Raw genomic sequence first — 12,215 nt, 5'->3', positions numbered from 1 at the left:
ATTAGTAAATATGAAAGGTGCATAAGTCTTTGGTTGTTACATCTAAGAGATAGACACGAGATCTTGTGTTCAGTTCGTTGATTTATTTTGACCCAATTATTTTTCGTGGTCTCTCTATGAAAGCCCATAAAAGGCCCATCAACATACAAGTAACTGGCCCAGATCGCATAACGCGTGTAAACCAAACGTAAAGGACTAAACCAAACCAAGAATACCTATTCCCTTTAATAGTAGGTATAGATGTGAGCTATGAGCTATACCGCCGGTTTCTGTCGATGAGGGACATCCTGCATCGTCGTTGTCTTCCTGATCTCAGATGGCGAGGTCGTTTCTGAGGAGTAGTCCAGGTGGAAGTGCTTGCATGATGGATTGTGTGATGAATTGGTTATTTGGTAGTTATTGTATGGGGTAGTATTACATAGACTGATGAATTTGCAATTGTGGTTGTTTTATTTTGAACTGGATGGAGTTGACTAGTTTAGAAATTTAAGTTTATTTTCGTTCCATTTTGTTTTCCTTGATTGGGTGCCTTCAAGAATATTTTCCTCTATGATTTGTTGCTATGAGTTGGTATAAGATGAGATGTATTAAGAGGAGCACTCAGATGTGCACTCTCGTGATTCTAGGCAGCGCAGAGTCGTTTGTTCAGGGAGGCATTGTTTTTGTTTTAGGCAAGGCACGCTCTAGTCTTATTAGTTTGCTAGCTTCTTCACTGACAGGTAGGGGCTTTACTTTTCCTTTGTGTTTGTACTGTGTTTGGCACGGTTGTTTTTATATTGAATATATGGTTGTGGTTGTGTGTTTGAAATGGTTTTATGCAGAGCTTGAGTGTGTTTAAGATTCTTCAGATTTTCTCAGTTTGATGTCTGTTTCAATATATGTTGTCTGTTTCAGTATATGTTCTCTGTCTTAGGCATGGTAATCCAGTTTGATACTTGCTGTGGGAGTATTGTGTTATCAACGGTTGTGTTTCTGTCTTTCTATTACTGTGGTGGTACTTTATTTTGAAAGGCATGGCCGTGAAGGCATTGGATGCACGTATGTTTGGTAGAGGCGTTATCTTTCCTTTCGGTATTAAATTTGGAGAGGCACTGCGTTATGTTAGTATGAGTCACTGTCATGGTTGTATGTTCTGTAATATGTTCTAGTTATTCTGTTAGTGAAGTCACGACTATTTAGTTAGTGGAGGCATGTGCTATGTTATGTTGAGTCAGAGTTCTGTCTGTTGTTCGCAAATGCTTTCTCTTACACGTTCGCTCGGAGAGGCACGTCTACGATGTTACTCAAAGGCATGGTCGTGCCCTTCTTTCGAAACGTTTTCTTTCACTTATTTGCTGAGAGAGACTCGTCATTGAAACTTGTGAGGTCACGGACCTTTTACAGTTGAAGTCATGGTCGTTCTTCTGTTTTGGTATTTTTTTAGTTTAGTCGTCTATCACAGAGGATGGTTCTTATTTTGTTAACTTGAGTCACGGTCGTGTTTCCATGACTCATTTGGCTTGGGGAGGGACCGGTGTTAAGCTATAGAGAGGGGACGGTCCTGTGTTAACTGGTGGCGCACTTGTGTGTGTCAGCTTAGTTGTCCGTGGTTAGAGAGGCACGTTCTATGTGGACAAGTGGCATGACAGTGCCTCTGTGATCCGGATTACTGGAGGTGAGTCATTTAGCTCCTTCGTCAGATGCTTACGTATTGATAGTGTTTTTCCTCTGTGTTTCAATTGTTTCTTTTATTATGTCTTATTGAAGTGAGTGGTGTTCTAGTGCAAGGAAGTGATGTGTTGAATATCATGTTTAGAACTTTTGAAAAAAAATACGATTTCTTATTTGTAAATGTTTGCTGTTCAGGAATTTAAGACTTGACCATTTGAACGCACAACTGTGTTTAACAGTATCCATAGCAGATATCTTGGACGGACACAAAAATAGGTGAAACATTGTTGTGATTACATGAGTCGATATGGCTAGCTGAAACAATGTTCGGATGGCTCTAGCTAAATTAAGGCTAATTTAAGCAGTATTCATCTTCTTCCAACTCTTCTTCTTTCGCGCCGGATATTGTACTTGTCGAGGACGATGCTCAGTGCCTCAAATATATGTCCTGTGTTGTGGTTGGATGTTATCATTTTGTAAGTTAGTTGTTCTCTCATCGGTTTCACATGGATCTGCAAACACATAACTGTGCAAATTAATAAAATTTATTGCAAAACTTAATGTTCAGCTGGCTTGGATGAACGTATGTTGATGTGTTGTCAATGAGACTGAACTTACATTATTGATAAAAAATGAATTATTATTCATATTAATGAGCGGCATCAAATGCATGGTGTAAATAGCACTGTCATCCCTGAAAATTGAGAGCATTAATGTCTGTGATTAGATGGTGAACAGTAGTTATGGGATGTGTAGTGGAACAAAAAGATGCATGGTTTAAATGAGGTAGAGCTACAGATAAAAGAAACTTACTCTCTGTCTGAGTTACATACACTCTGCACAGGTTTGACATGAAAGGAGGCCATGGTGTGAGGATAGTTGTTGTAAGAAGAATGGTAAGCTCTCTTGAAGTTTTCGATGACAATGTCCGAGTGTTCCTTTATACCGTCGCAATTGATATAAGGACATAGAATTTCGAAGCGACGCATTGCAAGATTCACGATGATGAGGTAGATAAAATGTGGATCGTTTCTCACAGGTATTAAGACCTAAAACAATTGACAGGGAATAATATCATTGTAACAAGAAAAGCTTGTAGAATCAAAGACGAACACTGGGCAGATAGAGTGAGAGGGTGAACTCACGATGTTACATTTGTTGGGCAGTCTGTATTCAATAGTTTTTTCCACAATCTGTTCCTTGAGTAGTTCTGTGCTTGCTCCTAGAACTTTAAATTTATCCTGCAGAAAATTGTAGCTGTGTCACTCAATGTGGTAGTAGTAGTAACTGTGGTTTGTTATTATTATTTATGAGAAGGAAGAACTTACAGAAGCGTCCATGTACATTATATGCTTGTGCACAAATGCTGGCGTTGCGTAGAATTGTTCTTCCATCAGCAACGCTGAGTAAGCATCGACCACAAATGAGTGGATATATCCGTATACCTTCATTGACAAACCTAAAGTTCGATGATCGGCCCAACGTCGATCGACGGAGAATATCCTCTTGCTGTGAAAAAGCAAATGAATTTTAAATCGTAAGATTTTCTTTTTAAAGATAAGATGAAACGATTAGCATTATTAAACGATGGTACCAAAACTTTACTGTAACAGGAACAATGAATTCATTACCTTTCATTTTGCTTGGCACCTGGCGTATTGTCGATGATTGTTTCATACACTTCTTTCTCCTCGTTTGTGGAATCTCTTATTTCCAAAAGTTGGCAGTGATCTTGATGGTCATTCCCTTGGTCAGTGAATCGAGTCTGTTCTAGCTCAGAATGATGTTGGTGAGGCTGGAAGACATGACCACCGGAGTTCAATTGACCATTACTAATTTGCAAATGACCCTCATTATGATTATTGTTTCTTTGGAACATTAGGCGTTGTGGCTGGTGCTGCATGCGCAGTTCTAATGTTCTGACTGTTGGATTACCGGTTGAGCTTGAAGGAATATCTATTGGAAAATCCTGGAGAGTATGGCCAGAATACTGCATGCTGTTGAACTGTTGTTGCAAGGCACTGTAAGTTTTCCCATTAGACCCGCCTCTGTGTGGTTGCTGATTGTTCTGCTCTTGAGGTTGGCGTTGTTGGCACCGTGTAGTGCTGTTATTCTGAGCATCATTGTGTTGGGGGTAGTGGGCATCACGGATAGTGGGTTGTTGCTGGTACTGCTTGAGACTTTGGTTGTTCCACGCATATGGTGAGCGCTGGCTTTTGTTTGAACCGTCGTTATTCTGAGCACCAGGATGTCGGTAGAAGTGGTTTTTGATACTAGGAGCTGGTTGGTTGTAGTGTTGGGACAAGGGAGTTGCTAGTAAACTTTGGGACAAGACAGTTTGAGTTAAACCTGTAGAGTATGACGTATCAAAGACCTGTGTGGGGGTGGCTACCGCCTGACATTGATCCTGATCTGCTGGGTATAGGTGGCTCTGGATAGTTAGAAAGGGAAGATCTAGCTGACGAGCTTGAATTATTGGCCAAGTGTGAGACAGTATCAGCTTGTCATTGTTGTGATGCTACTTGGTTATGAAAGGGTTGTTTCTTTTTTTGTTCAATGACTCTGTCAAGTTGTTCATAGATAGATGGGCCAGACCATATTTGATCATCATCAATGAATCCACAATTAAGGAGGCTTCTGTGGTTGTCAGCTTGTAAAGACTGGTTGTTTGCAATTTCTGTTGAATTATGTGGAGGCTCCAGTATCCTAACTCTTTTCATAGGAGGCGTTGTACTCTTGTTACCTGGATCTTCTGACTGCTTTAAGGACCTCTTGTGAGGTGCCATTTGTGGTTCCGGTTCTGGCGGATGTGCGCTTGTGGTAATAGGGACGCTGTCTGTGGGATCAATAGGTGGTTGCTTCGTACACTGTTCATGTTCTTCTGCAATGTTATTGTCTTCTGCATTGACAAATGGTGCAGCAACCAGTGGGGCATCACTAGTGGATGGAATTGCTTTTCCCGTGTCCAGTACTAAGCTAGAACCACTGGCAGAATCACTGGGGACTTGTACTGTAGGAGGAAGGGAGGAAGTAGCTCTTGTGCGTTCTGTTTCAGCAATGTTCTTCTCGTCACTCAAAGTTGAAACAAGATGGACCTTATCTTCCTATAGCGAAGAAGAACGTTGTACAGTGACATTGTTTGATTTTTGTGCAGGCTGGGATACAATGAGGCTTTTTGTGTTGGTTGAAAAGTTGTTGTGAGCGCTGTTAGAACCGCTGGACCATGCAGTAGTTGGTGACGTTTTCCCAACATGATAAACAGGTTCTCCAAGTGATCTGCTGGGATTGGATCAGTCAGTAATTGTTTGTCAACCGCAGAGTGCGAGGCTGATGTTTCTGTTGCAGTAGGTTTTGCTGTTTCCTCCAAGAGTTTTTCTAGTGGGTTTGTCAGAGAGTTGTGGTCTGCGGATCCTCCAGCAGATTTTTGGGTTTCAATCGGTACCGAACACTCAGATGAATTTGCACTTGTCATTATAATTGCCCCGCTCTCGAGCATCTTGGTTGTTGACATGAAGGGCTCATGGACCGGCAAGCCATCAAGGCAGTTGTGCAGATGGTTATGAACCTTGTCCAGATGAATCTTGGCTTGTTCATCAATGTCCTCTTTGTTGTGGTCGATCTTGTTCACTTTCAGTAGCAACTTAATCTGGGTTGATGATTTTAGGTGTGAAGATAGACGAATTTGGGATTGCTCTTTTTTGTACGGATTCTGGGATTCTGGGTCAGGGGTATCGCAGCAACCCTTTAAATTTTCCAGGGAGTATGATGTGGCGTGAAGGACACTGGTTGAGCCACTGCTGGAAGAACTTTGACTGCTTGTCGTGCTAGAACTTGGAAGCGTAGAATATGTTGAAGGGAGCGATGAAAAAGTTTCTTTTTCATTTGAGTTGTCCTGTTGCAAGTTACAATAAACGCCCTGGTCTCTGGTCTTGGTTTCTTTTGCACTAAGATCCCTACCAAGTGAAAGGAGCTTCTCCAATTTCTGCTCGAGAACTGGTTGAAACCGCGAGAAAAGTTCTGTGTACATTTCATTCATAACTTTGGCAATTTTCATCTTGGCCTGAAATTGAAAGAAAAACCATCAGATATTATTAACACTGAGAATGAAAAGAAGTTATTAATACCGAAAATGAAAAATATCTTGTGAACTACTGTACTTTGTGTCAGTAATTGCAGAAAGGGCATGGAATAATGTGCGCAGAAGGACACATGGTGTGCTGCGGGAAGCGCGGCTAACAAAGTCCATGAATCATGGTGAACACATTCCTTGAAAGAGCACAGTCGACCTATCTTACGAAGCATGGTTGATCTCCCATCGTAGGGAAGCACTGTTACAATTAACACAAAGGCACAACTGACGTACTATAGGAAGCACTTCTTTGTTTAACACAAAGGCACAATTAACGTATTATAGGAAGCAATTGTAGTTTTAACACAAAAAGCACGGATAACGTACTATAGGGAGCACTTCTATATTTAATACAAAGGCACAATTAACGCTCTATAGGAAGTACCTGTATTTTTAACAGAAAAGCACAGGTAACGTATTATAGGGAGCACTTCTATATTTAACGCAAAGGCACAACTAACGTATTATATGAAGCACTTCTAGTTTTAACACAAAATTACAGCTAACGTACTATAGGAAGCACTGTTAGTTTTAACGCAAAAGCACGGGTAACGTATTATATGAAAGCACTTCTTGTTTTAACACAAAAGCACAGCTAACGTACTATACGAAGCACTGTTAGTTTTAACGCAAAGGCATGGCTAACGTATTATAGGAAGCACTTCTAGTTTTGACACCAAAACACAGCTAACGTACTATAGGAGGCACTTGTATATCTAACACAAATGTGCAGTTAATGTAGTATAGGAAGCATTTTTATATTTAACACAAAAGCACGGTTAACGTATTATAGGAAGCAGTTCTGGTTTTAACTCAAAAGCACGGATAACGTCCTATGGGAAGCACTTGTGGTTTTAACACAAAGGCATGGATAACGTCCTATAGGAAGCACTTTTATATTTAACACAAAAGCACAACTAACGTAGTATAGCACTTCTATATCTAACACAAAAGGGCAGCTAACGTCCTATAGGAAGCACTTCTGGTTTTAACACAAATGCGCAGTTAACATAGTATAGGAAGCACTTTTATATTTAACACAAAAAGCACAGCTAACGTACTATAGGAATCACTTCTGTTTTTAACACAAAAGCACAACTAACGTATTATAGAAAGCACTTCTATATTTAACACAAAAGTACGGCTAACATCCTATAGGAAGCACTTCTGGTTTTAACATAAAGGCACAACTAAGGTACTATAGGAAGCACTTTTATATTTAACACAAAAGCACAGCTAACGTACTATAGGAAGCACTTCTGTTTTTAACACAGAAGCACAACTAACGTCCTATAGGAAGCACTTCTGGTTTTAACACAAAAGCACAACTAACGTAGTATATGAAACTATCTGGATGAACACAATAGGACATGTATCTGTTTCGTAAAAACTTAGGGAACATCATTTCAAACATAAAATCATGTGCAGAAGCAGGAAATCACTTACGGAACAAAGTTTTTCTTGAGGCACAAATTCTTCTATGTATGCTTCTAGTCTGGGACTCATTTGGAAAAATGGCGCCTGAAAGCCAGGTGGTGGTTGGAAAGGTGTGCGCCTAATGTCTTTCAGCTATCATGTGGAAGGAAAAAATTACAGTCAAGTCAAGTTAATATATGGCAGCTAAGTCATTATGTTGAGTCGAAAAGTTCGCCAAATGAAAATGATGAAAAGTTGACTCACCGTGTGTTTCCCAAAAATTCCGTCCTCCGTTGACAGGCTGTCTATGTTAGCATAATTCTTAATGGCCTCTGTGTCCCACATGACAAGTCTTGCAGGAGTGTCAGGTTCCAGGTCCATAATCTTCGTATCCAGGTACTCAAAATACATTATCTGCAAGTGAGGAAGAGGTAAAATTTAATCATGTTCTTGTAGCTGCTTGTGGGTATAAAGAAGTGTACAAGTGAGTGAACGAACCACTGGTATCAGGAGGCAGCCACACAGGGCGCCTGCGAATCCTTTGTCATTGAAGGTCTGGAGTGATGTCACCAGTTTCTCTGTGGCAGCATTGGACCTATCACATGATGATATGTTACTTGCTGGTCCTTCTAGAGCGGCTAAATAGTCGGGGCTAACGCAATCATATGTCATTGGGCATAGAAATACCGCTGTTGCAAACATCACAAAAACCCGTTGAAACACTTCTCCTGTCAGCTCTGGGGTTATGAGATCAGTTAACTCTCTGATGTTTGGAGCATGCCCAACACACCGAGTTTCAGACTTAACCTGACATCTGAAAGCTTCTGAGCATTTTCTAGGGATAATGTGCCCGCCCAGTGGAATTCCTATGATCCGGTGCATGGTGTACGAGTTGATAAGGAATCTGTATCCACTAGGCAGTATGAAACACCTTGAAGGGTAATCAAAATAGCGGACAAGCCAGAACAAAACACATTGGAAGCTCGCGACAACACAGATCTAGTAGGTACCCAAAACCAATATCTCTGACTAGCTGTTTTTGTGGTTCTGTTAGCTTTTCACAGACAGAAATGAATTTCTGGAAGCTAAGTTTTGTGCTGAATTCTTCTTCGTATTCACCCATTGCAGCAGCTCTGCAGACAGAGATAAGAAATTACCTTTAGCAAATTTATTGTTGAACCACATGCTTTTTCTGGCAGAAGCTTACATATAAACACCGAGTCGGCAAAACAGAGATAAATATTTAAGCCGTGATTAAAAATGCAGCTAGAAATGAGATGTATTGATTTCCAAAGAAATTTCAACGACACACGCGAGATGCATGATAAAAAAACACCTACTTCGAGGCAGCAAGCTGCTTCTTTGTCCTATACTCCTCAACAAGCTTTTTGTGCGTTGCATGTTTTAACTCGATCCTTAGTCTCTCTGTCTCTAGTTGGTCATGAACCATGAAATCTTGGGTGACAATCTCCGTGCCATCGACAGACTGAGACTGAGTCTCCGACAGCTGTGGGGTGGAATCCATCTCATCGAACTCTACATAAGAGGTCACGAGACGTCATTGTTATCAGGTCAGCTATGTAAGACAGTTGTTAGCAGTCCATGTGAGACTATTATCAACAGACTGGTTAGCTAAGATGGGTTCTAACTCCGAGTTAGTAACTGCTTTGCAAAAACGGACGTAAATCCTTTGGATCTCTGCTATAGATTGCGGATCTATACAAATAATTTGACCTGTCTCTAGTTGGTTAGCTAAAACGAGTGCTTAAGTTTTGCATGGCTGGAGATATAACTCAAGTTAGCAAAACCACGGCGCAAGCATGCAGTTTGCATGGTTAAAGTGAGGTTAGATGAGTCCTAATTTTAAATCCATAACCCCTCTGCTGTTAAGACGACGCAACAGTTTGAGCACGGACCAGCTGAAGATAATTGGATGCGAAACCGATATTCAAATCGCGCCCCACCTGCTGTGTTGCGCACATGCAGTGTGTACACAGCCCCCGGAATTGCTAGCACCGGTATTTTTTTGTTCAAACGTTGAATCAGTGGCATAATCATGGTGAGAATGCAATGGATTACCTGAACAGGAGATCCATGGCCAGTGAGATGAAGGAGACCGATAATTTTTCAGTGACGAGCGAACTCTGCGGAGGGATCAGGATTGGCTTTCCTTTGGAGAGCTCGCCTGTCGCCACCGATGCTAGATGGAGAGAGATCTGGAACTCATCTTTGGACGACCCCACAAGTTAGTCAAATACTTGGAGGAACTATTTGAGAGCCCACATGTCAGTATGAGCTTGAAGTCCACCTACCACATTTTCACACCTTAGATGGAGGTACTCCTCGTAGGACTCATATAAGGCCGACCCCACAAGTTAGTGAGAGACTTAGAGGAATTAGTAACTGAGAGCCCACTTGTCAGTGTCGTGGACGGTCAAGTGAAGTCGACCTACCACATCTCGTCACGCCCAAAAAACATGCCCATCTCTCATGCGTCGCAAAACTCACCCCACCTATCAGGTTATTCTTCTCCTGCACGCAAAAAACGAAGTAGCCTCTCTCTTTCTTTCTCTCCCTCCCTCTCTCTTTCTCTTTTCTCTCTCTCCGAGATTCAAAATCATTGAAGGGGATCCCTCCACAATTTAGAAAGGTGTGACTTCCGAACAATCAGCGCATAAGATTCGGCAATCAAAGGTTAGTAAAAAATTTATCAACGCACCTTTTGCGTGGCAATTCCTGATACACGAGATTCAATTCGTTGATGAATTTGTTGTGGTCGGGATTCATACAATAAAACTGTTTAGTTTTACACTGTAGCTTTGATTTTAATTTGTTTTTTGTTTTGTATCCTCTCGTCCTTGTAATACGAGATGGTTACTTTTGTTAGGTTTCATGGTTATCTTTGTGTTAAGTGTTGCACAAGCAAATTAGCATGAGAGGATCTCACTTTGGTTGAGGTTGTAGTTTAATGAAAAATTAATATATTAATATATTTATATTTGTTAATTACATAGAACTAAAAATATATCTCTGTTGATAACGACTTCAAAAAGTTTTAACACTGATACTACAGGTTTATAACCTTTATGTTTTTTATGTCTCTTTTTCAAGGCAGATGTTCAGGAGTGCGTCATCTGGTCAGGACAACAGGGACGGTCGGTATTTGAACGACATCGGCAAGGATTATGGGAGGCAGGTAATAGTAAGGCAGTTGAACATTAGTGTTTGGTCTTTTATTCCTAGGACGTTTGCTGTCATGGTGTCACCACTGAGAACACCAAATAGTAGATCATTAACAACAACAAAAATGATTTATATATCCTGGATGAATGCTGTAATATCTGTTTATCATGTGCATCTACTTTACAGTTGAGTATCGAGAGGTGGAAGAAAAAAAATTACTACAAAACGAGAAGAAGATCAAGGATGCAGATGCTTTCAAACACGCACATGCCATGCGGGCTGGAATAATTGGAGTCAAGAGTGAGATACAAGTTCTTGGCAAACGCCCCAACCAGGAGCATGGTGTGCAACAGACACCTGCCAAGAGGAGCATTCTAAGCAGCATAGACTCCTCTAAGCAGATTGTCCAGGTAACGACGAAAATTTCAAACGCTGGTTTTAACGTATGTGGAAGTTTTACTCGCACATGCCTCTAATTATTTTTTGGTTTGAAGACCCAGATGCCCACAAAGGTGTAGAGCGGGTGTTGTGACGGCCCAGCATTTGTAGGCGGTCATAATGAAAAGGTGCAGGGTAACAGAATTTCCTTTGATGCAAGTAGAAGGATCATTGGCAACAAAAGCATTGGTGTTCAAGGATTCGGTACGGTTTGCACAAGCAAGAAGAGCCTAACGACAAAATCAAACATAGGAGCAATAAGCTCTACCATACAGCAGAATCAGAAAGCAATACAGGTGACAACATATACGAACGTGCAACAACATTTAAAGCAAATGTATATTTTTTTGTGAGCAATTTTTTCTTTGTTTTCGTCTGGTATATTTAAATTGCAGTATCTTCCACACGAGGTGTACGAGGAAGGAAGCAAGTATCGCGGTAGTCCACGAATTGACGAAAACATAAGGCAAGGTCCTTTGAAAGGATCACCTGTGGCGTTCAACATGAGGGGTCTTTCCAAAGGATCTCTGATGGCATTCAAAATCGTCAGCGAAATCACCAATGCACGGAGGTTGTCACCAAGATTTGCTGGACAAGAGAGGCATGGGAAAACAAAGGTGACGTCGGAACTATGCTTTTTCAATTCAACACACAAACATTTTTATGGGAGAACAGGGTAATGTGGAAAACAGGAGGACGGCTATCTGTCTTGTACGGCTGTATGTGCAGTTGTTATTTTATATAGGTTGTTGTTGTGCGTCTCCGGTTGTATGGTGTAAACAGAAGCACATCTGTGCCTCTTTGTGCAGATGTGTGTGTAGCATGGTCACATTCGTGATGTGAATAGTGCCTCTGGTGTACTGCTTATACTCGGTGAAGAGGTACGGGTCTAGTTTTGGTATACCAGATGAGCTCTGATGAGTCATATAAATCTTTTGTTTAGAAATTAAAAAAATGCATATGCTGCTCTGGATATCTAATTTTGTTTCTTGCCATGTGTTCAGGATTTGGCAGAGGGGATAACCGATGAGGGGAAGAAATGTCATAGTTCTCCATCCATTTCGAAGGAAATGCAACGTTCACAGTAGCAAGTAGCATACAACGCCAGCACGGATTGCATGGTAGAAGTAGCACAGTCCCTTGGTTGCTCGAGTGCCGGAGAAACAGGGAGTAGCATTGCACAATCCAACATTGGAGAGGCAGACTCATTTATGGATTTGGCCATGGCATGCAGAAACGATTCTGCTGCGTGTGACAAACAACAGAGCAGCAGCAGCTCCGTTGTAAGTGGCCTATGGCTGGTGATGAGATTTATGTCGTCAGAAGTGAATGCAACCAGACGAACGAAGACACGGTAGACAACATCATCATGGCACCGCCGACCATTTTAGAGAAAGAA

This window comes from Triticum aestivum, chromosome 2A, assembly GCF_018294505.1.
Source record: "Triticum aestivum cultivar Chinese Spring chromosome 2A, IWGSC CS RefSeq v2.1, whole genome shotgun sequence".
Taxonomy (NCBI): Eukaryota; Viridiplantae; Streptophyta; class Magnoliopsida; order Poales; family Poaceae; genus Triticum; species Triticum aestivum.
The sequence above is the reverse complement of the archived record's forward strand: the minus strand, read 5'-3'. Positions refer to the sequence as shown.